At 44.6% G+C, this 24,541-nt stretch overlaps 1 protein-coding gene and 1 pseudogene across 3 annotated transcripts in view; one reads left to right on the top strand and one right to left on the bottom strand.

Annotated features, from left to right (window-relative positions):
- The window catches only part of NELL1 (neural EGFL like 1), an 814,467-nt gene that overhangs the window by 45,039 nt on the left and 744,887 nt on the right, over positions 1-24,541 (top strand). The window lies entirely within an intron of this gene.
- LOC129504929 (inorganic pyrophosphatase-like) lies at positions 8,869-9,736 on the bottom strand (annotated as a pseudogene).

Raw genomic sequence — 24,541 nt, 5'->3', positions numbered from 1 at the left:
GAGTCAGTAGCCATATGCCCTTATCTGTCCCATCTGTTAGCATCAGGGCATGAAGGAAAGGCTGGCCTGGGACATGATGGGGTTTATACTCTTAGTGACTATCTTGATTGGTTAGATTGCTCAGCACCAATTGTTCTCCTTGTCCTCGCCATTCCTGAAATGAGTTGAGCTTGTACCAAGAGCCAAGACTGCAACATGTCAGCCCGGATGTAAAACCCTTATTCCATGGCTAAAGATTTCTTGTCCTGCTTATCCATCATGGTTTTAGAAAAGCTCGTATTCCTTTCAATGACTTCCCATTGTCCTTGGGATAAAACCATAAGTTCTTGGATGGTCTGTGTGGTATGGCCCTGCCTGCCTGCCCAGTAATGTCTTAACCCTCTCCCTCTTTGCTCTCTTCACTCCAGCCACATTGCTGCTTTAATTCCTTGAATGCCTCATCTTTTCTCATGCCTCTTGTGTGAGTTTTGTGTATTTTGCCGGCAAGTATCTTATAGTCAACACTAAACCAGCTTAAATAGTAAGGAAGATGTACTGATTATCTCATTTAACAAGAAATCCCAAAGAAGGGAATCTCCAGGTTGGTTAATTCAGTAGCTCAATGACATCAAGCAAAGTCAAGGTTTCTTCCCTTCTTCTCCCTTCCCCCTGCCATCTTTTTGTTTTACAATTCTTAGCATGTTGGTTTTGCTTTCCTCGTGCATGCGGGATGGTTGCCACAGTTCCAAGCATCACATGTAAACAATACAATATACAACAGCAGAAGAGAACATATCTCCTCTAGTGTGTCTCTTGTTACAAGCAGAGATCTGTTATGAATTGTGCCATTGGCTGTGTGACCTTGATCTCAGATTACTAAATTTCCCTGAGACTCTCTCCTGTATTATACTCATGGAAAGAACTGGACCAGATAATCTTCAAATGTATTTTAATTCCTTCCTTCCTTCCTTCCTTCCTTCCTTCCTTCCTTCCTTCCTTCCTTCCTTCCCACCTTCTTTCCTTCCCCCATCTATACATCCATCCATTTATCCATCCATTCATCTTTTATTTAACGTATATTTACAGAAGCCCTCTTATTTTTATAGGAATTTTTATAAGCAATACAGCCAGAATAGGGAACCAAACAAAGTCCCTATTCTCATGGAATGTATAATATCATGGGAAAGACAGATATTAAATAACTAGAAATAATCCAAGATTGCTATGTGATTTGGCTATTCTGGGGATGTCTGGCCTTGGTAGGTGACAATTCCTGACTTACTTAGCTTTTTTTTTTTAATAAATTAATTTTTATTGGTGTTCAATTTACCAACATACAGAATAACACCCAGTGCTCATCCCGTCAAGTGTACCCCTCAGTGCCCGTCACCCATTCACCCCCACCCCCTGCCCTCCTCCCCCTCCACCACCCCTAGTTCATTTCCCAGAGTTAGGAGTCTTTATGTTCTGTCTCCCTTTCTAATATTTCCCACACATTTCTTCTCCCTTCCCTTATATTCCCTTTCACTATTATTCATATTCCCCGAATGAATGAGAACATACACTGTTTGTCCTTCTCCGATTGACTTCACTCAGCACAATACCCTCCAGTTCCATCCACGTCGAAGCAAATGGTGGGTATTTGTTGTTTCTAATGGCTGAGTAATATTCCATTGTATATATAAACCACATCTTCTTTATCCATTCATCTTTCGATGGACACTGAGGCTCCTTCCACAGTTTGGCTATTGTGGACATTACTGCTAGAAACATCGGGGTGCAGGTATCCCGGTGTTTCATTGCATCTGGATCTTTGGGGTAAATCCCCAACAGTACAGACTTACTTACCTTTGAGAGCAGACATGGGACAAGGTGGATGTCTCAGGCCATAGTTAGTATCAGGGACTATGGTGGGCAAGAGATTATTAACATCTTTCAGAAAACAGCAAAGGAAAATCTAATTTTCCTGGGTTAATTTTTCTGTTTTGTAAATTGAGATATAATCAACATACAATAAAATGAACAGATCTTAGTTTAGTTTGATGGCTTTTTACAATTGTATTCACTCAAAACCATCACCTAAAAACAAGATACAGAAATTTCCATTAACAACCTCACACTCCCCATCCCGTCCACTGCTTAGCTTTGCCTGTCTTTGGACTTGAGACAAATAGAATCATACTGTGTGTATTTTTTGTATGCGGTTTCATTTGCTCAACATAATATTTTTGAGACTCAGCCATGTTGTTGCATGTACGAGTGGTACATTTTTATTGCCAATTAGTCTTCTATTGTATGAACATGTTTTCCTTTCTTTTGGGTAAATATCTAGGGGTGGAATTTCTGGGTCAGAGGGTAAGTGTAAAGTTTAAAGAAACCACCAAGGAATTCTCTGAGGTGAGTGTTCATTTTACTATCCCATCCACAAAGTAAGAAAGGTCTGGTTGCTCTGCACCCTCTCCAGTATTTAGTATTATTAGTCTTTTTGCTTTTAGCTATTCTAATGTGTATTTAGTTGTGTCTTACTGTGGTTTAAATTTGCATTTCCTTGATGACTAATGATGTTGAGTACCTGTGTGTGTGTGTGAGTGTGTGTTTCTTATACCTTTGTGAACTATTAAGGTCTTTTAGCCATCACATTTAAAAAATATTATTGACTTGTTGGAGTTCTTTATATATTCTGGTTATAAGCTCTTTGTCAGATACACGCACTGCAGATATTTTTCTGCCAGTCTCTGGCTTATCTGTTCATATTCTTGTGGGTGTTTTCATGCGCAGAAATTTTAAATTTTGATGAAGCCCAAGATATTATTTTTTTCTTCTGTTTTGTTTTTTGTGTCTTATCTAAGAAATCCTTGCTTACTCTCAAGTTATGAGGAAATTTTATCTTCTAGGAACTTTATGGTTCCAGCTTTTATGTGTAGGTCTGTGATGCATCTTGAATTAATTTTTGTGTGTGGTGTGAGATAAAAGTTGAGGTTCATTTAAAAAAACAGATATCTACATATTCTGTTATCATTTGTTAAAAACACTTTTCTTTTCCTGCTACATTGACTTAGTGACTTCATCAATGGTCATTTGACTGCATATGTCTGGGTCTATTTCTATATTCTCCATTCTGCTCTACTCATCTATAGTTTTATTCTTAGGATGACACCATATACTTTTTTGATCACTGCAGCTTTATTGTACATCATTTTTTCATTGTTAAGTCTTGAAATCAGATAGTTTAGTAATTCCAGCTTTGTTCTTTTCTTCATTATTGCTTGGTGATTCTAATTCCATTTCATTTCATTTCATTTCATGTTATTATTTTCTTTTTTTTTACATTTTTAAAATTTATTTTTTTATTTTTTAAAAGATCTTACTCATTTATTAGAGAGAGAGAGAGACAGGCAGAAGGAGAAGCAGGCTCCATGCAGGGAGCCTGACGTGGGACTGGATCCTGTGTCTCCAGGATCACTCCGTGGGCTGCAGGCGGCGCTAAACCACTAAGCCACCTGGGCTGCCCTACATTTTTAAATTTAAATTCAATTTGCCAACATACAGCATAACACCCAATGTTCATCTCATCACTTGCCCTCCTCAGTGCCTGTCACCCAGTCACCCCATCCCCCACCCACCTCCCCTTCTGCAACCCTTTGTTTGTTTTCCAGAGTTAAGTCTCTCATAGTTTGTTTCCCTCTCTAATTTTCCCTACTCAGTTCCCCTCCTTTCTCCTATAATCTCTTTCACTATTTCTTATATTCCACGTATGAGTGAAACCATATGATGATTGTCCTTCTCCAGTTGACTTACTTCACTCAGCATAAGACCGTCCAGTTCCATCCATGTTGAAGCAAATGGTGGGTATTTGTGGTTTCTGATGGCTGAGGAATATTCCATTGTATACATAGACCACATCTTCTTTACCCATTCATCTGTCAAAGGACATCATGGCTCCCTCCACAGTTTGGCTATTGTGGACATTGCTGCTATGAACATTGGGGTGCAGGTGTCTACATTTTTCACTGTATCTGTATCTTTGGGGTAAATCCCCAGCAGTGCAATTGCTGGGTTGTAGGGCAGGTCTATTTTTAACTTCTTGAGGAGCCTCCACACAGTTTTCAGGAGTGACTGCACCAGTTTGCTTTCCTGCCAACAGTGCAGGAGGGTTCCCCTTCCACCGTATCCTCTCCAACATTTGTGGTTTCCTGTCTTGTTAATTTTCCCCATTCTCACTGGTGTGAGGTGGGATCTCATTGTGGTTTTGATCTGTATTTCCCTGATGGCAAGTGATGCAGAGCATTTTCTCATGTACGTGTTGGCCATGTCTGTGTCTTCCTCTGTGAGATTTCTGTGCATGGCTTTTGCCCATTTCATGATTGGATTGTTTGTTTCTTTGCTGTTGAGTTTAATAAGTTCTTTATAGATCCTGGATACTACCCTTTATCTGATGTGTCATTTGCAAATATCTTCTCCCATTCTGTAGGTTGTCTTTTAGTCTTGTTGACTGTTTCTTTTGCTGTGTAGAAGCTTTTTATCTTGATGAAGTCCCTGTAGTTCATTTTTGCTTTTGTTTCTCTTGGCTTCATGGATGTATCTTGCAAGAAGTTGCTGTGGCCGAGTTCAAAAAGGGTGTTGTCTGTGTTCTCCTCTAGAATTTTGATGGATTCTTGTCTCACATTTAGATCTCTCATCCATTTTGAGTTTATTCTTTGCATATGGTGTAAGAGAGCGGTCCAGTTTCATTCTTCTGCTTGTGGCTGTCCAATTTTCCCAGCACCATTTATTGAAGAGACTGTCCTTTTTCCAGTGGATATTCTTTCTGCTTTGTCGATTATTAGTTGACCATAGAGTTGAGGGCCCATTTTTGCATTCTCTATTCGTTCCATTGATCTATGTGTCTGTTTTTGTGCCAGTACCACACTGTCTTGATGACCACTCATAGAGCAATTCAGCAATGTGGCAGGAGACAAAATCAATGCCCAGAAGTCAGTGGCATTTCTATACACTAACAACAAGACTGAAGAAAGAGAAATTAAGGAGTCAGTCCCATTGACAATTGCACCCAAAAGCATAAGCTACCTAGGAATAAACCTAACCAAAGAGGTAAAGGATCTATACCCTAAAAACTACAGAACGCTTCTGAAAGAAAGTGAGGAAGACACAAAGACATGGAAAAACATTCCATGCTCATGGATTGGAAGAATAAATATTGTGAAAATGTCTGTGCTACCCAGGGCAAGTTGCACATTCAATGCAGTCCCTATCAAAATACCATGGACTTTCTTCACAGAGTTGGAACAAATCTTAAGATTTCTACAGAATCAGAAAAGACCCTGAATAGCCAGAGGAATGTTGAAAAAGAAAAACAGTGCCGGGGGCATTACAATGCTGGATTTCAAGCTGTGTTACAAATGTTTTCATTTTAATTTACATTTCAGCATCAGCTTTTTAATTTCTTCAAAAAAGTCTACTGGGTTTTTTTTTTTTTCCTACTGGGGTTTTGATGTGGATTGTATTAAATCCATGTATCAATTTGGGATAATGCATACCTTAAAAATACTGAGTTTTCCATGAATCAATCAATGAACATTATATATATCTGTATCAGTTTAGGTTTTTAAAATCTCTGTCATCATTATTTTATAGTTTTTGGTGTAAGGGTGTTACACATCTTTCATTGGATTTATTCGTTGATGTTAGAATTTTTTTCTACCTTAAATGTAACATTGTATAGCTTTTATGTTTATTTGTTGCTATTTTGTAGAGTTGCAATTAACTTTTACATATTGATTGTGTATCAGGAGACCTTGGTAAATCTGCTTATTCTGTTATTTTCATTCACATATTCTATTAAGTTTTGTTTTTGTTTACAATGATGTCATCATTGATAAGGGCAATTCAACTTCTTTCTTTTCAGTTTTTAAAACATATTTTTAAAATTTATTCATGAGAGACAGGCAGAGACATAGGCAGAGGGAAAAGCAGGCTTCCCATGGGGAGCCCGACATGGAACTTGATCCCAGGACCCTAGGATCACACCCTGGGCCAAAGGCAGGTGCTCGACTGCTGAGCCACCCATGTTTTCAGTGTTTTGTCTTTGGTTTCCTTTCCTGTTTTATTGCACCGATTAAAGGTTCTAATACAATGCTGAAAAGAAGGGATGCTGAACATTTTTGGCTCAATCTTAGAAGGAAAGCAACATTTTACCATTAAATATGATGTTACCTGGAGGTTTTTTATTTACTTATTTATTTTGTAGATGCCCTGTATTAGAATGAGGAGGTTGTCATCTATCCTCATTTGCTAGGAGTTTTTTTGTTATTTATTTTATTAATTCATTGATTCATTCATTCATTCATTAGAGGCACACACAGAGAGAGAGAGAGAGGCAGAGACACAGGCAGAGGGAGAAGCAGGCTTCATGCAGGGAGCCCGACGTGGGACTTGATCCCAGGACCTCAGGATCACACCCCTGGCTGAAGGTGGTGCTAAACCACTGAGCCACCAGGGCTGCCCTCTAGGAGGTTTTTTTTTTTTTTTAAATTGAAGTATAATGATATGTAATATATTAGTTTCAGATGCACCTGATTCAGTATTTGTATGTATGATCACCTCAAGTCCAGTTAACAACTGTCACCATACATAGTTACAAAAAATTTTTCTTTTCTGATGATGAGAACTTTTAAGATCTACTTGCTAAGAGCTTTTTTCTCCCTATCATCACGAATGGTTGTTGCATTTTTGCCAAGTGCTTTTTTTGTATTTATTGAGATGATTGGGTGCCAGCTCCACTGTCGTCAGCTTTGGGAGTAGCTATTTCAGCAGCAGGACTGTGGGAAGTCAAAAATTTATAAACATGTCTTATACAAACAGTAAAGAGAAACTGATGCTTCTTTGAGAGTTTTCCCTATGAAATAAAGGTATAACTGGCAAGACCACAGTATTATTCTTTACCTAAGTTATTGCCCTTTAAACAGAAGATTTTGGAGTTATGTCCCTGGCTTACCATGGCTTTAAGATCTTATTGTTAACCGTGTCTGGGAGAAGTGACAGGAAAAGGTGGGCATGGCATGATGCTTGGAATGGAAAGCATAAAATGAACAGGGGACACAGATACCTTTCTCCCATTTCAGTCAGTGATCTTAATATAGGACAGTGTGGAGCAAACAGGAATAAGGGAAAATTATTTCCCAGTTTAATTATGAAATGGAAAGAGAGCCTCAAAGTGCTTTAAACAGGTTCTAGCCCTGAGGCTCAGATGCGTCTCAGTCAGAGAAGTATGACGGATTTAGTTTTGATCACCCAGCCTCCGTCTTGTGATCATAGGGAACCCACGGTGAATGAAGGAGGTGCTGAAGGGCTGGATAAATATCTATTATTATTATTATTTTAATGGAGAAGTTGTGGATTCTAGAGAGCATAGTTTAGTGAACTTAATATCTCTTCTTGGCAAAATTCTGGGTTTCTTTTTTAATTAAATAGATGGGAACATAAGAGGAAAAATCGTTGACTCCCCTGGAGCTGATTCAAAAATCCATTCAAATGTCACCTTCCTCTGATGGCTTCTTGGACCCTGAAAGGCAGAAATCAGTTCAGTTTGGTCTCTGTGCTCCCCTATTAATTATACTTTAACTCTAGCCCTGGCCACATATTTTTTTTTTTTTTTTGTAATTTGTGTCCTTGGCTGTTGGTCTCCTTTACTAGACTACCTCTTTAGAGGCCAGAGCCAAGTTTATTCTCTGTGTTATCTCTGAGTTTAGCACAGTGCCTGGAACTCTGAGGGTGCACATAAATGTCTGTGTGATAAATGAAATGATAGGACCTGCCAAAATCACATTTTTAAAAGAATCTTATGTACCAGCCAAACTTTTGTACTTGTAATAGATCAATAGCCAACTCAGGGCTTTAGTAAAAGGAGAAATTTAATTGGCTTATGTAACCAAAGTTAGGGACAGAGGTGGCTTGTGTTTTCCTGGATTAAAGAGCTCTATTGATGTCATAATGACTTCATCCTACTTTCTCACCATCTCTTAGCTCTGCTGTCTTTTGGGCTCGGTGTATTTAAGTAGGCTGCTCCTCTGGGGAGCAGGGTGGTCCCTAGGACCCTGAGCTTATATCATAGTCTTCTCAGAGCTTCAGTGGAAAGGTGCCTCTTCTTTTTTTTTCGTCAATAAGTAAAACAGAAATTTTGGAACTATGTCTCATTGGACTGTCATGGGTTATATACCCATCCCTGAGCCAAATGGTGTGTTCAGGAGGATGCATGATGCTGATTGCGCAGGCCTAGGTCACACGTCTACTCATGCCATTGTGAGTATAATCAACACCTGTACCATATAGATAGAGGGTTGGTGAGTGGGGCTTCTCCAAAGGAAAACCATGGTGTAGTTACTAAAAAAGGAAGTGCATGATGAGCAGAAAAAAAAAATCCAGTTACCTCTGGCTTCTTGACCAGTTTTATTCATTGTTATATTGCAGACGAGTATACTTTGATTTTGATGGGGCCTTAAGCATAGTCTCTCGAGATAGTCTTTGGGCAAGATCATTAAATGTGAGCTTGTGGATAAAATAGGTGGATTTTTTTTTGAAGTTTCCACAGAATAATTTTATTTTTTAACACATGGTAAACATATACATCCAATATGCACTCATCTTGCACATTTATTCACAAATGACTTCCAAATTACACCTGCTTTGATATTGAAGAATGTATGAACAGTCATCTTAGTTGAGTTATGAAGAATGCTTTTAGATATGCACCATTCTGAATATATTGGTCACAGCAGAATTTTGTTAGATTAGTTCAATGAATTTAAAGGTTTGAAAAGCTACTACTTTTGAATCTAATACTCCAGATGAATAGGATACGGCAATATCAGCTTGTATTCCACAGAATATTCCCTAGTTTTTCTGGTGATGGAAGCACTTCTCCACATCTGTTGGTACCGTGCAGGCAGATTGGCACGGTGGTGGTAAAGCATCCATAATAGCTTCGGCAGCATCAGGATCACACTTGAAGGGCCTCTCTGACACCATAGTATTCATGCAACTGATTCCCTTTCCACGATTTTCTTCGTCACTGATGCTCTCCAACGGTTATGAGTGCTTTTAATAATATCAGTTGCAGAATCCTTATCTTTAAATTCTGCATTGAGAGCAAACTGACTCTCTGGTTTTCCACCAGGAACCTTGTACCTTCTAAACCAGTCTACAGTAGCTTCCAGGTAGCCAGGTTTCAGCCACTTGACATCATTAATTTCATTGTAATTGGCTGCATCAGGATCATCCACGTTAATGGCAATGACTTTCCAGCCGGTTTCCCCTTCATCAGTCATAGCCAGTATGCCCAGAACTTTCACCCTAACTATTTCACCTCTTGCACGTACCTTCTTCCAATTTCACACACATCGATGGGGTCATTGTCACCGCAACAACCAGTACGTTTGTCATTGTGTCCTGGGTCTTCCCAAGTCTGGGGGATGGCACCATAGTTCCAGATATATCCTGTATAAGGGAACAAATTTGCAACATAACAGAGTTTTCCTTTTTCACATCTTGTTTAATTGGGTTTAGAGGGTCCTTTGTAGCTAATCTCCATTTTTGCATTAGACCAGTGTGGTGCTTCAACTACCATGTGGAAAATGTGCTTATCTGCATAAATCAGAACATCATGAAATGGAGATATATATTGTTCTTTTTCGTTTTTGAGGAAGACTTGGTACTCGAGCGTGAAGGGTGCAGCGTGCTCCTTGCTGCTGAAGCTGCTCATGGTGCCGATGCCTGGCCGCCGCCACAGAGCCACTAGCCACAGAGCCGCAGAGCCACTAGCCACAGAGCCACTAGCCACAGAGCCACTAGCCACAGAGCCGCAGAGCCACCAGCCACAGAGCCAGAGCCAGAGCCACTAGCCACAGAGCCATAGAGCCACAGAGCCACTAGCCACAGAGCCACTAGCCACAGAGCCGCAGAGCCACTAGCCACAGAGCCACAGAGCCACTAGTCACAGAGCCACTAGCCACAGAGCCGCAGAGCCACCAGCCACAGAGCCATAGAGCCACAGAGCCACTAGCCACAGAGCCATAGAGCCACAGAGCCACAGAGCCACTAGCCACAGAGCCACTAGCCACAGAGCCGCAGAGCCACCAGCCACAGAGCCATAGAGCCACAGAGCCACTAGCACAGAGCCATAGAGCCACAGAGCCACTAGCCACAGAGCCATAGAGCCACAGAGCCGCAGAGCCACTAGCAACAGAGCCACTAGCCACAGAGCCACAGAGCCATAGAGCCACAGAGCCACTAGCCACAGAGCCATAGAGCCACAGAGCCACTAGCCACAGAGCCATAGAGCCACAGAGCCACAGAGCCACTAGCCACAGAGCCACTAGCCACAGAGCCGCAGAGCCACCAGCCACAGAGCCATAGAGCCACAGAGCCACTAGCACAGAGCCATAGAGCCACAGAGCCACTAGCCACAGAGCCATAGAGCCACAGAGCCGCAGAGCCACTAGCAACAGAGCCACTAGCCACAGAGCCACAGAGCCATAGAGCCACAGAGCCACTAGCCACAGAGCCATAGAGCCACAGAGCCACCATCCACAGAGCCACTAGCCACAGAGCCACTAGCCACAGAGACATAGAGCCACAGAGCCACTAGCCACAGAGCCATAGAGCCACAGAGCCACTAGCCACAGAGCTGCAGAGCCACAGAGCCACCATCCACAGAGCCACTAGCCACAGAGCCACTAGCCACAGAGCCATAGAGCCACAGAGCCACTATCCCAGAGCCACTAGCCACAGAGCCGCAGAGCCACTAGCCTAGCCACAGAGCCACAGAGCCACTATTCACAGAGCCACTATCCACAGAGCCACTAGCCACAGAGCCGCAGAGCCACCAGCCACAGAGCCATAGAGCCACAGAGCCACCAGCCACAGAGCCATAGAGCCACAGAGCCACTAGCCACAGAGCTGCAGAGCCACTAGCCACAGAGCCATAGAGCCACAGAGCCACCATCCACAGAGCCACTAGCCACAGAGCCACTAGCCACAGAGCCATAGAGCCACAGAGCCACTAGCCACAGAGCCACTAGCCACAGAGCCATAGAGCCACAGAGCCACTAGCCACAGAGCCATAGAGCCACAGAGCCACCATCCACAGAGCCACTAGCCACAGAGCCACTAGCCACAGAGCCATAGAGCCACAGAGCCACTAGCCACAGAGCCACTAGCCACAGAGCACAGAGCACTAGCCACAGAGCCACTAGCCACAGAGCCGCAGAGCCACTAGCCTAGCCACAGAGCCACAGAGCCACTAGCCACAGAGCCACTAGCCACAGAGCCATAGAGCCACAGAGCCACTAGCCACAGAGCCACAGAGCCACTAGCCATAGAGCCACAGAGCCACCAGCCACAGAGCCACTAGCCACAGAGCCACTAGCTTGCAGGCAGCACCAACTGACAAGGAGAAACCCCCGCGCCTGTGCACCACGGTGACTGGAGTTTGGTGGATTTATAGTTGCTTGAACAAACATGCCCTAAAAATGTTGATTCATGAATCAATGTTGACCTAAAGGGTGGTCCCCAGGGCCATGCTGTCTGATTTTGTATGTAATTCTTTCTGGGCTGGCATTTTTCTTTTTTAAAATTTTTATTATTTTTTAAAGATTTTATTTGTTTATTCATGAGAGACACAGAGACACACACACACACACACACACACACACACACACACACCCAGGCAGAGGGAGAAGCAGGCTCCCTGCGAGGAGTCCGACGGGGACTCTATCCCGGGACCCAGGATCACGCCCTGAGCCGAAGGCAGACGCTCACCGCTCAGCTACTGGTATTTTTCATCAGTGACTTCGACGAAGGCATCATGGATTACTTATCAAACCTTTAGGCTAATGGCTCCTGGAATTTTGGGTTTCACAATTTGGTAAAGTTGCAGAAACAATTTAGGAAGTGATGCAGGGGGGATCCCTGGGTGGCTCAGCGGTTTAGCGCCTGCCTTTGGCCCAGGGCGCGATCCTGGAGTCCCGGGATCGAGTCCCATGTCGGGCTTCCGGCATGGAGCCTGCTTCTCCCTCCTCCTGTGTCTCTGCCTCTCTCTTTCTCTATCATAAATAAATAAATAAACCTTAAAAAAAAAAAAGGAAGTGATGCAGGGTCTTCAACTTTTTATTTTTGCCATGTAGGGATGTGAATAATATTAACTTTCAGATCTTCATTTTGTCACTATTTTACTAAGAAGAGACATTGATTCCATCAAGAAAGAAAGGCCATGATCTCAATAAAGAGACTTCAAGAAACAGCCCTTCTCAAGAAAGGACGATCGAGTGCTTTATACTGATCTTAAAGGAAAATGGTGTATACGTGCACAGCACAAATAATTGCAACACAAAAATTCAGTTTTCAAAATTACAATGGACCTAATTTCTGTAATTTTCTCTATAGATTTGTCATTTAGGAGAGTTACATTCGACAGTGCATCATACATGGAGCTTTAATGTGGACTTCACTGTTTTTGTGGGAAGTTCAGAATCATAGCTCTACCGACAAAAAATAGAAGAACCACCCCTTTTGCTGTCTCTCCCAATTCAGATATTTTGTGTTGCACCAAGGGAGATTGGGAAACAGCCCTCGGCCCCACTCCTAAGCTGTGTACATGCATATCTCTGGCCTGACATGCCTCAGCCATTTCTGCTGCCTTCTTTTCCCCACAGGCCAGGGAAGAAGCTGCGGGTCTGGCAGTGGTGGAGGAGGAAGGAAGGAGGATGGGGTCAGCCCCTACCTGAGGTGCTCACGAGAAGGCCCTGATCATTTTGAGCAAAGCAGGCAGGAACGCAGCTGAATGTTCAGGATGCTGCACACCAACAAAAAGGGAACCCACTTTTCCCCTGACCCCAAACAGCTCAGAACCCACTTGAAGACCCCTCGCGAGGAGCTGCTGCTGGAGGTGATGAGGTGCTGGGAGAAATCACTACTTCACTGGATGTCAGAAATGGGGCTCTCAGTAACTCCACAGGCTGGAGCCACGAGCGATCGGACAGGATGGGATTTCATAGGGATTAATATAAAGTGCTTCCCAGCGGCGCAGAGCCTCAGCCACAGAACGAGCCTCTCTTGAGAGCAGGTTATGTGAGAAAGGCCTGGGGTTTTCCCACCGTCTTGAGTTCAGTATGAGCCAGAAGAATCTATGCCATCAGTTTTAGGCTACCTCAGTGGAACATGATGTCCAGATCATGGGAGATAATGGTTGTGCAAGATGATGATGATGATGATGATGATGATGATTATTATTTTGTGCAAGATTATTTTGATCCAAAAATTACTCTCTTTCCGGTGGGGGTTGCTCCTTGTGTTTTGTCATTAGCAGCATCCCTGGCCTGCACCCGTTTGATGCCAGTAGCACCTCCCCCTGAGTGTGACAACCAAAAATATCTTCAGATGTTGCCCAGTACCCTTCCAGGCAGTCAAGAAATATCTCCGGTGAGAACCCATTGCTCTGGACTCTAGTCTGCCCGGACCACAGGTCGAACTGTGTTCAGTTCTGGGCTCTCCACTGTATGGGGAAAATTCACAAACTGGATTAATTCCAGAGCAGTGGGACGTGCCAGGGTGAGGTGTGTAAAAGCCAGGCCATTAGAATTTTGGAGGATATTTCTTTAGGCTGGATGACAAAGGACTCAAAGGACGCTCCATTTTTCCTTTCTATCCACTTTTTTACATGCTATTTTTTTGTAGCGATAAAATATATATAACATGAATTTTGTCATTTTAGCCCTTTTTTAAGTATACAGTCCAGTGGCGTTAAATTACATTTACAATGTTGTGCAGTCATCACCACTGTTTCCAAAATTTTTCATCACCCCACACGGAATCCACCCAGTTTTATCTCCTAGCCCCATCGCCGGGCACAGAGGGGCCTCTTCTAGCTGCCTTGCTGTGATCCAGCCTTGGATAAATCCCACCATCCATTCTCAGCAGGGATGGTGAGACTCAGCTGCTTATACAGGGTTTCAATCTAGTCTCAGCTGGGCTCGATTTACCCTCAGGGCTTGTATATCCCACTTGGTTTCTGCCCCTACACTCCCCAGCAGCTGCTCCAAACCATTCCCTATTTTCCCCTTGGCCTACCCCCATCCTTCTTTTATACCATGTATACCTCACTATTTGAGTTTATCTAGAATGAATTTCTTAAGCTCTTTCTCCTGAAGAATTTTACTCTACGATCACCTGTCTTCTCTTCCTTTAGGCTTGGTCCTTCAGGCCATGTGATCCTGTTTCTTTCTCAAGCTAACTATCCCCCCTGAACATGTGGTCATGTGTCTTGCCTCCAGAACCTGGTGTGAGAGCCATGTCTTCCCTTTCTTGAAATTTTGGTATGCTCCTCCTGCTTCTTCTAACATGGTATATTAGTTAGGGCTACTGTAACAAAATACCATAAACTGGGAGTGTTAAACAATAGAACTTTATTTCTCATAGTTTTGGATGCTGGGAAGTCCCAAGTTCAAGGTGACAACAGGGTTATGTTCTGGTGAGGATCCTTTTCTTGGCTTGCAGATGGCTAGTGTCTTGGTATATTCTCATATGGTGGGGGTGTTGTTGGGGGACAGAGGTTGAGATTGAGATTGAAATTGCAAGAGCACAAACTCACTAGTCTCTTCTGTAAGGTCACTAATCCCATCATGACCAGTCTCACCTTTGTGACCTTTTCTAAACCTAATGATCTCCCAGTGGTTCCATCTCCAGTTACCATCATGTTGGGGGTTAGAGCTTCAACATCTGAATTTTGGAGGGACACAATTCAGCCTATGCCATATGCCTATCTCTTTCTTTCCTAAAACCCAGAACAATCCCCTATCCTGATTTCCCTCATATCATTGCCCATCTCCCTCTTTTTGGGTCCATATGCCAAAGTGTGGCCAATGTAGTCTTCTCTAGGACCCGTTATGGCATTGCCCTATTCAGAGTGTGGCTTGGAGAATCAACTTCTTAGCATGACATTTGAGATCTCCCATGAATCTGGTTCCAACCCATTTTCTGTTCTCATCTCTTATATCCTTACTTTCCTGATTCTAAGCGTTGTCCATCCTACTGCTGACCTTTGTGTGTGTGTGCAGTTTCTCATATTTCAAGTCTTTGCTCTTGGTGTTTTGTCAGCTAGAGATGCCCCGTCTCCATTTCAGCCTCTTTATCTTCTTCCATATGTACCACATCTTTTCTCGACCAATCGTGGATGACCTCAGCTTCAATTCAATGGGTTCTTTATCCTGGGAGATTCAGCATATTCCTTACAATTTTACTTTACTTAATCCACATTTTATTGTGGCTTCTTTTGTACTTTGTTCCTCTGTCTTCTGGGTGAGGGTGTACAGGCTTCCTGAGCACGGGGGCTCTGTTCACGTTTGGTTCTCCTTCAGGGCTTTGCATGCTTCAGAACCTAGAGCACACAAATTACTTGAGGAACGCAGGAGGTTTTAGATTTATCCTGTTGAGAAGAAGAGATCAACATAGGACCAACTAGCTGAAAGTTCTTTATTTTGATTTAAAATAAGGGACATTTTGAGTTAGGGCTCACCAGTAATGGGTGGGTTATCCCTGAGGGTGTTCAAACAGAAGCTGGCTCTATAATCTCTCTTAGAGAACATTTCTGGATTAGTGGGAGGTTGGGCCCGAGGTCCTCTTGGGCATTGTTTCTTCATTTAGGCACTGCTGGTATTTGGGACTGGATAATTTTGTGTTATGAGGGACTATCCTGTCCTTAGACACTCTAGGATGTCTAGCAGCATCCTTGGCCTCTGCTGAGTAGATGTCAGTAGCACCTCCCCAGTTGTAACAATTAAGAATATCTTCAAGCATTATTATATGTCCCCTGGGGGCAAAATCACCCCAGTTGAGGACCACTGTTTTAGGGTCCCTTCTCCTGGTGAGAATCTATGAATGTAACATTTTGTTCTTTTATTGTCTAGATAACAAATATCTTAAAATCAGTGGGAATTCTGTAGGTTGGGACAATGAAAGAGAAGTCACGAAAGGGAGATAAGAGAAGGAACTGATCTTTGTGGAACCTTCCATATGTCATGCCAATCTGTGAGCTTGGGAGTTTTATCCTATTTTATAGATGAGGAACTTGAGGCTCAGAAAAGTTATGCAGCTGGTAAGTAGCACAGCTAGGTTTCAAATGTGGACCTGCCTGAAAAACTCTCTCTTCTTCCCCCTTTCTCCCCTTGCTCTTACCTAAGTGTATCTCTCATTGCTTTTAAACTCAGCTCTCATATTAATCTGCCTCCCTTTATACGCCCCACATTCAAAATTTGAGGGCATTTTCATTAATTGCTTCCTTGAAGTTTGGCACTCTGGCTCAGTGCTTCTTCCCCTTAGGCTGACCCGGAGTCTCGGATATTCAGAGCATCCATGGTCCTCATGGAAGAAGTCCGCATTGGAAGTAGGAGAAGGACTAAAGAATCCCACCTACTCCACACTTTGTTTCAGGGGTCCCAGTTATCCTTGCTTTGCCCAGAATCCACAAAATCTCGCAAGAAAATACCCTGTCTCCCGTGAGATCTTATCCCTCTAGACCTAGAAGCTCGAACCCTTCCCAAAGGCCTGGCAAGGAGGGAGCAGCCCTCATTCTCTACCTTCAGGCTGCCATTACAGAAAAAAAGAATCTCTTCTTTCTTTTCTTCCTCAGTGGCCAAGCAGAAGTCTCAGAACATAGCGTGGCTGTATGGTGTGGGGTGAGGAGACAGCTTGCTCATAGCATCTGGGTCTCTTCTCAGCAACCACCATGCCCTCTACACAAATGAAAATGGAGGCTTAACACTCAAATTGAGAAATGCCAGCCATCAGTGGAAGGTTTTGGGTGGAGTGCACGTAGTTGTAGTCTCAAGTGTGTTTGACTCAGCCTTTTGGTTGAATTGATGCGTGTGGCCAGTTCTGTGCTGCTCAGGCTGGGTCTACAATGCTGCGGGTGAGCTACTGCTAATGTTGTGAATGGGGAGCCCCAGAAACATTTGGGTGCACACCGGAGTGGGCTCAAATGCATGTCAGTCTCATGTCCCACACCATGAGTCTCTAGACTTTTTTTAAAATTTTTTTAATTTTTTTATTTATTTATGATAGTCACAGAGAGAGAGAGAGGCAGAGACACAGGCAGAGGGAGAAGCAGGCTCCATGCACCGGGAGCCCGACGTGGGACTCGATCCCGGGTCTCCAGGATCACGCCCTGGGCCAAAGGCAGGCGCCAAACCGCTGCGCCACCAGGGATTCCGAGTCTCTAGACTTTATCTGGAAAAGTCAATCTGAAGAATGTTGTACTTTGCCCTATAGGCCTGGGTGGGAGAAGAAGGGTGGAAGGTAGTGCCCGGCCTGTGGAGGAGACACAGAACATTAGAAATTATCTGCTGGCTCTATCACTCAAGGCCTTGGGATTTGCCCTTTGAGATCTTTTGAGTTACAAGTCAAGATTTGTCATTAATACTGCTAGGCACGCAGCTTGTTTGGGAATCTCTTTATTTTTCTTCCCTTTTACCACTAAACCTAAAGTTTGAGGTCTAATCCCATTTGACAGTGTCTGTTAAAGACTTAAATGCTGCTGCCATTTGGCCTCTTTCAGATACCAGGTCTGAAGGAAGGGAGGCTTGGCCCAGCCTCTCCAAGTGGTCCGCTTCTCAGAGCTCCAAACACTGTGATTGTGCATTATCTTGTGAAAATAAAAAATTCACTTTTTCATGAGTGTTCAAGCTGCCACCGTGTTTATCTGCCAAATATTCAGACTTGTCTTGCTGTACAGACTGCAAGCATGTCTGGCATATCAGTGGAGGCGTAGGGCGCGGAGTGGGTGGTGGAAGATGAATTTTAGTTTTCATCCTCACTTCCCCACCTTTGGGTTGCCCAAGGTCACGAAGTGTCAGTAGGTGGCGAGGTGCAGGTCCTTGCAGATAAGACGGTGTGATGACAGTCACCCCCTCAGAGATCTTGCTCTCCCCCGAGGAGCTGGTCACCCAGGCTTTGGCTGGTTCTCATGGGTACAAGGGGGCACCATTCAAGGTTGCCTGGTGTCTGGAGCACCTGGGTGCAGTTAAAAGAGAATGTAGACCCATAATTCCCCCAAATTAGTTCTCACTATGCATTTTGCCCAGTACACACAAGAAAACAACATATGCTGAAGCTTTTGCATTCTGGTTTGCCTGATGGTACCCGGGTTCATCTTCTGGAGGAGTGTTAGAAACATTTTGCAGCCTTAGCTTAATGTTGGCTTTTTTTTTTTTTTAATTTTTGTTTTTGTTTTTGTGGTCAAGCTCCACAGACAAACCCACAACTTTGGAAGTTTGGCAAATTGCCCCTCCGTGGAGGTCTCAATCTCCGTCCCTCCGGTTCTAGGCGAGCAGCGACTTTAAAATGTCTTTTGGCACTTGCCTATTTTGAAATAAATTGTGTTTGGAAGGGAACGTGGAAGCCGGCTGGTTTTCTATGTGTGATAGAACAAGATGCTCAGAGATTTGCTTTCAAAAATGAAACCTTGAAACTTGAAGTCTGACATCCCTGGGGCCACATGATAAATGCTGATGGTTTTGCAGAGCCACACGTTCCTTTCCTTCCCTTTTCACAGTTATTTCTTTGAAAGTCATGCCAGAGCCTGAACTTGGGAGGGACCTAGCAGTCTCTGCTGGGGAGAGGAAAGTTCTCAAAGGAGAACTTTGTGGGTGCTTTAAATGTCTTGCCAGGTGGGTGCAGTGACGTGAGTGATTTTCAAGACGTCAAGTCACACACTCGGGGCTCTGGCTTGTGGTTCTGATTGTGTCTCTTTGAGTCAGTTGTTTGATGGGTTGTTTCAAGCCACTTTCCTGGGGAGCAGAGCGCCCTTTGGTTTTTTGATTTGTTCCCTAATTGTTTGGAAATGTCCTCATTAAAAGACAAAGTAAACATGGTTTCAGGTGTGCTGAAGGCAGGAACTGGGAGGGGGGCTGGGGGGGGGCGATGGGGAGGACGCCTGTGGTCCTTCTTTGAGATGAAAGCCCGTCCCCTGGGATCCCTGGGTGGCGCAGTGGTTTGGCACCTGTCTTTGGCCCGGGGCGCGATCCTGGAGACTCGGGATCGAATCCCACATCGGGCTCCCGGTGCGTGGAGCCTGCTTCTCCCTCTGCCTGTGTCTCTGCCTCTCTCACTCTCTCTCTGTGACTGTCATAAATAAATAGATAAAAAAAAAAAAAAAAAAAGAAAGAAAGCCCGTCCCAGAAACAAAGGCTGTCGGAAAGACACAAGCTCTTTGTACCCTGAGCACGTCTGCTGTTACGGATGAACCCTCTCCAATGGCTGCTATCACACTTGTCATATTTTATTCATGAGTTGTGGTGTGCCTGGATGAAATAAGAAAAGCAAAGCTCCAAATCATAATTATGGCATAAAAAAAAAGATAAAATAGTTATTACTGTGACACTTTTGAAGAATTCTTAAATCTCTCCAACAATTCACTTGGAAAAGTTGCACAGAACGACTGGGTGTGTGGCACGTATTTATGCAGGTTGGGGCTCCCGGGCTCAATGACACCCGCCCCCCCCCCTTGACAGACTCTATGCATAGAGTGAACAAGAGCATAATTGAGGAAAGGGGGCTACGTCAGTAGTTACACATAAAGAGAAACGCTGACAGGCATCTTTGCATGTATCATGTTCATATTATTACTCTGTGGTTGATCAAAATATTGTACAGTTGCTTCTTTCATTTTTATCGTTTCTTAAAAAAATAGAATATGGGGTCTGGATTGTTTGGTATCCCTGAAAGGAGGAGATTTGGGGGTAACAGAAGCCAGAAAAGCCCATGTACGAGTATACCTATACCCTGTCGATGTTGTGGGACAGCAACAAAGAGTTTAAGAAGTTGTTGGTTTACGTCGTGAATTTGAAAAAGTGAGATGAAACACTTTTTAAAGAAGATGTTTCAACCTCTCTCCAAAAAAAAAAAAAAAAAAAAAAAAAGGCCAACTGTTGTTCCTGAGGCTTCCTCTGCTGACAACAGGGCTTAGTTGCTCCTCACTCACTGGCTCCCTGATTTATCCAGAGACACCTATGAACCCACACCATCCTTATGTTCGTAACCTCTCATTCCTAGTCCGAATTATTTATGGATTCAGTGCAAGATATTTATTCACTCGGGATTTATTTTCATCACACTGCGTTCTGTCCACCTGTTCACACTGCTAGACTGTCAGCTGCTTGAGAAAGCTGGTGAGAGGAAGCCACCCCAGTGTGGCCTCTGCATGTGTGCTGCTCACCTGGTGGTGACTGACCCCCTGGCACTCAGGGAAGAAAGTGACAGCGACAAACATCACGTAGACGATTGCATGTATTTGTCATGTAGCTTCGGTGATAGAAGTAGGACTAGGTCACCGTTTAATGGGAGAGAAAAAGAATTTCAGAGGGGTTAAAATGACTTAGTATCTCATTGACAGGACTGATGGCTCATTCCGAGGCTTTTGATCTCAAATTCTTCTACAACACAGGGCAGTGTTTTCCAATCTTTTCCATATCCTGGTGCACAGGACAATGGCTGTATTTGTACATTGCAGTGGAGAAAAAGAGAGGGACTGTCTTGTTCTGTTTTGCCAAAATCTGGCCACGCCGAGGGCTGAGAGGATCCAGGCCTAGGTGATTCTTGTCATCAGGGCCCCAGCATCAGCTGAGAAGCACCTGAGGGAGCCAGGAAGGGCCTGGGAGGGCTGGGGATGGAGGGCCTTCGTGTGGGGGCTGGGTATATGTAGAGTTTGGGGAATTAGCCCAAGCTGGAGACGTGCTGGGGAGGGGCCCCAATCCCACAAGCTTGGAGGGTCAGCCAGCTAACTGCTGAGCAGGGGAATGCAGCCACCTGGTGACTTGGTGCGCGGCTGTGCATTGATCCTCAACGTCAGCATTCACTGCATTGTTGCCTGTGGGAATGGGAGCCCTATGTTGCCAGGTCATCTAAATTTTTACTGGAGATCTGGATTTTTATATGTGAACTCTCCCAACTTTTATACTGTTTTCTTAACACACCCTGAAATCTCATAATTATGTCATAAGTGGTCTTAAATCAATACTGTCTTAGAGTTACAACTGTAGCTTTGTGTTTTTCTTTCTAGGGGGTGTAAGACAGTGGCGAACCTTCTAAACTGTGGCACCTTGGACTTGGTGAAATATGCCATGCTGGTTGGGAGAGTGATGCGTAGTGCGGGGGCTAAACCAACACGGTGACGCTCCATCCGGCCTGAGGCTGGTCACTTTGCCACTTTTGACCTGGAGCCAGGATATCAAGCAGGACCCAGTTCTCAGCCATGGCTACTTGTCGCAATCAGTTGCAAGACTTAAATAAATAAATCCTGACGCTGGGTCCACCTCAGACCATTTTTCCAGACTTTCCGGGGAGGGGAGTGGGACACCTTACAGGAGGAGGTGCCAGCTACCAAGCACTTGTGAGCTGCAGGCATCGTTGGGAAAGAGAGACACAGCAGCGTTGGTATTCAAGGCTTGGCAGGGCTTTCTCCAGCAATTCACTTTTATTTATTTATTTAAAGATTTTATTTATTTATTCATGAGAGACACACAGAGAGAGGCAGAGACACAGGCAGAGGGAGAAGCAGGCTCCATGCGGGGAGCCCGATGGGGGACTCGATCCCAGGACTCCAGGATCGCGCCCTGGGCTGAAGGCGGCGCTAAACTGCTGAGCCACCGGGGCTGCCCGCAATTCACTTTTAGTTGTGTGTGATTTGTGTATAAGCTAGCCACGACATCCTTTCTGATATTTCATTTAAACAGCAGATCTCACCAGAGTACCCGCGTGGCTCAGTCCGTTAAGTATCTGACTCTTGATGTGGGCTCAGGTCATGATCTGGGGGTTTGTGGGTTCGAGCCCCATGTCGGGCTCTGGGCTCCACACAGAATTTGCTTCAGATTCTCCCTCTACGCACCCCCACCCCACCTGTGTGGGTTCTCTCTCTCTCTCTCTCTCTCTCTCTCTCCCCCTCTGTCAAATAAATAAATACAATCTTAAAAGATTGGAACAGCAGGTCCCCCCATAATCAGGAACCTGTCCAGTCCACTGGCGTGTGCTTCGTGCAGCATACGTGTTGAGGACAGGGCAAGGCTTGAAGAGCAAGGTCCCGGACTCCTGCTTTGAATTGCTTTGTTTTTGGCATGGGACTTCAGAATCCTTTCCCTCTCAATTTTTGAGTAACCTGCCGGAGAAAAATCATTTCTTTTTTTTTTTTTAATCATTTCTTTTTTTTTGAGACTTTTAGCTTTGAAAGTGCCTCTAGAGCTTATTTACATATCGGTCAGCGCGCGAATGTTAACCGAGAGTTGGCTGTGCTGTGTGCCAGTCGCTGTGCTGGGTCCCTTGCACAAAAGGACTTTGGCAGACGCTTGCCCTTGTGGGCTCTTGGTCTAGGTGCAGGAGGAGACAGCCCGCAGAATATCATATTCATCCATTCATTCAACAAATATTTATTGTGCCTCCGCGTGACAAGCACTGTTCTGGGTGTCAGAGATGTAGCAGAGAAAAGGCAAAGTCTCTGACTGCCTGAAGCATGTGGTCAGTAAAGGTGATCACAGTGTAAATTAGCAACTTTAGACAGTAATATATGCCATGAAGGAAATAAAATAGCAGTCTTGTAGAAAGAGCAGGAGAAGGCTGACTTTAGGAAGGATTGGGGAAGGCTTTTCTGCGGAGGTGGTATTTGTGCTGATGCCTGAATGAAAAATGAGTTACCCATGTGGAGATAATATCACTAATGATCACTTGCACTATTACTGATGAAGGCTCTTCATGTGCTAGACACTCTTCTAAATTCTTTATATTCATCATCTCCTTTAGTCCTTATAATACTCCTCCATGGCAGGTGGATGTTATGCGTCCCATTTTATAGAAAGGAAAACAGAGGCACAGGGAGGTGAAACCACTTGGCCGAGATCATAGGTCCAGCAAGTGGCAAAGCTGAGAGTTGAATCCAAGCTGTTCTGCTCCAGGGCCCACATTCTTAGAACAAGGGTTACAAAGGGTTTGAACAAGTTTAAGGGGCTCAAGGATGGCCAGTGTGGGTGGAGGTATCAGAGGAGGCCAGGGAGCACATCGAGAGCCAAAGCAAAAACTGCTTCTTTTTTTTTTTTTTTTTTTTTTTTTGCAAAAACTGCATCTTCATTTCAGCTTCAGTTGTAACACCAAGTCACGTGGGGTCTTGCAGGCCAGTGGTGAGGCCTTAGGGTCTTGATTACAGTGTGTTGTGCAGAGTGGTGGTTTGAATAACGGCCCACCCAATGAGATCTCTGTCCTAATCCCCTGAACCTGTGAATAGGTTGCTTTATATCATAAAAACAACTAAGTTAAGGATTTTTTTTAAAAGGTCTTATTTATTTATTCATGAGAGACACACACAGAGAGGCGAAGACATAGGCAGAGGGAGAAGCAGGCTCCAAGCAGGGAGCCTGATGTGGGACTTGATCCTAGGATCCCGGGATGACGACCTGAGCCAAAGGCAGACACTCAACTTCAAGCCACCCAGGTGTCCCCAAGTTAAGGATCTTTATGTTGGGACTCGATTCCCCAGGTGGGCCTGATATTATCACAGGCGTCCTTATAAGATGAAAGAGGAAAGCCAGAGAGGGACGCACACGCAGGTGAACATGGCAGCGGGCAGGTGCTGTGCTGCTGGCCTGGGTAGATGTAGGTAAGGGGGCATGAACCCAGGAAGCCTGGAAATGTCAAGGAAGATGGGCTCACCTCCTAGAGCTTCTGGAGGGAGCTCGGCCCTGTCCACACCTTGATTTTGGTTCAGTGAAACCCATTTCAGGCTTCTGGTTTCCACAACTCTAAGATGGTGAACTTGTGTTGGTTTATGCTACTGAGATTGTGGTAACTTGCTTTCGTGGTGATAGGAGACTAGTGTGACCAGCTATTTGAGGGTTGAAGTGACTGATGGTGATTTAAGTTTGAGAAAGGTCTCTGTGCTTCTCTGATACCGAAGAGATTTAGGAGGAGAATAGGGGTCAGGAGGGTCTTCCGCAGAGGAAGAGGAGTGGAAGGGGGGCTCTGGGGGGACACCCTGACAACTAACCAGAGAGGAAGCAGCAGAGGGCATGAAGAAGCCTCAAGGTGGCCCCAGCCGTTGTAGGAAACCCAGAATGCCTCAAAGAGGAGGGAGGGGACAACCTTTAGGTTGCGGAGAGGTCAGTTGGGCTGAGGGTTGAGAACTGGCTGTTGGATTTGGTGAGATGTGACTGAATGAATGGTTCCCGTTCATACAGCTAACAAGCCTGACTGGACGTCTCCCTGCAAACCGTGTGTGTCCTATTCCCCGCGGTGCAGAGCCTGCCACAGGCACAGGGCACACGCTCCGCAGCATGTGTTTGAATCTTGGACTGGAAAGGGAAGATCCCCCTCAGCTGGGGCTCCAGAGCCTCAGGTGCTGTAGGAATTGGGGTTGGGCCCAGAGTGGGGAGCGGGGCATGGGGGAGGCGCTGGAGCTCCAGGCGGGAGAAGTTGGGGTGAAGAGCCCCTCCTGTGCCCTGCACTCCCAGGGCTCACCTGTGGCCCACAAGGGCTTGCA

Source organism: Nyctereutes procyonoides, unplaced genomic scaffold, assembly GCF_905146905.1.
Source record: "Nyctereutes procyonoides isolate TBG_1078 unplaced genomic scaffold, NYPRO_anot_genome, whole genome shotgun sequence".
NCBI lineage: Eukaryota > Metazoa > Chordata > Mammalia > Carnivora > Canidae > Nyctereutes > Nyctereutes procyonoides.
Note: the sequence above shows the minus strand (reverse complement) of the source record. Positions and strands in the feature narration are given on the sequence as shown.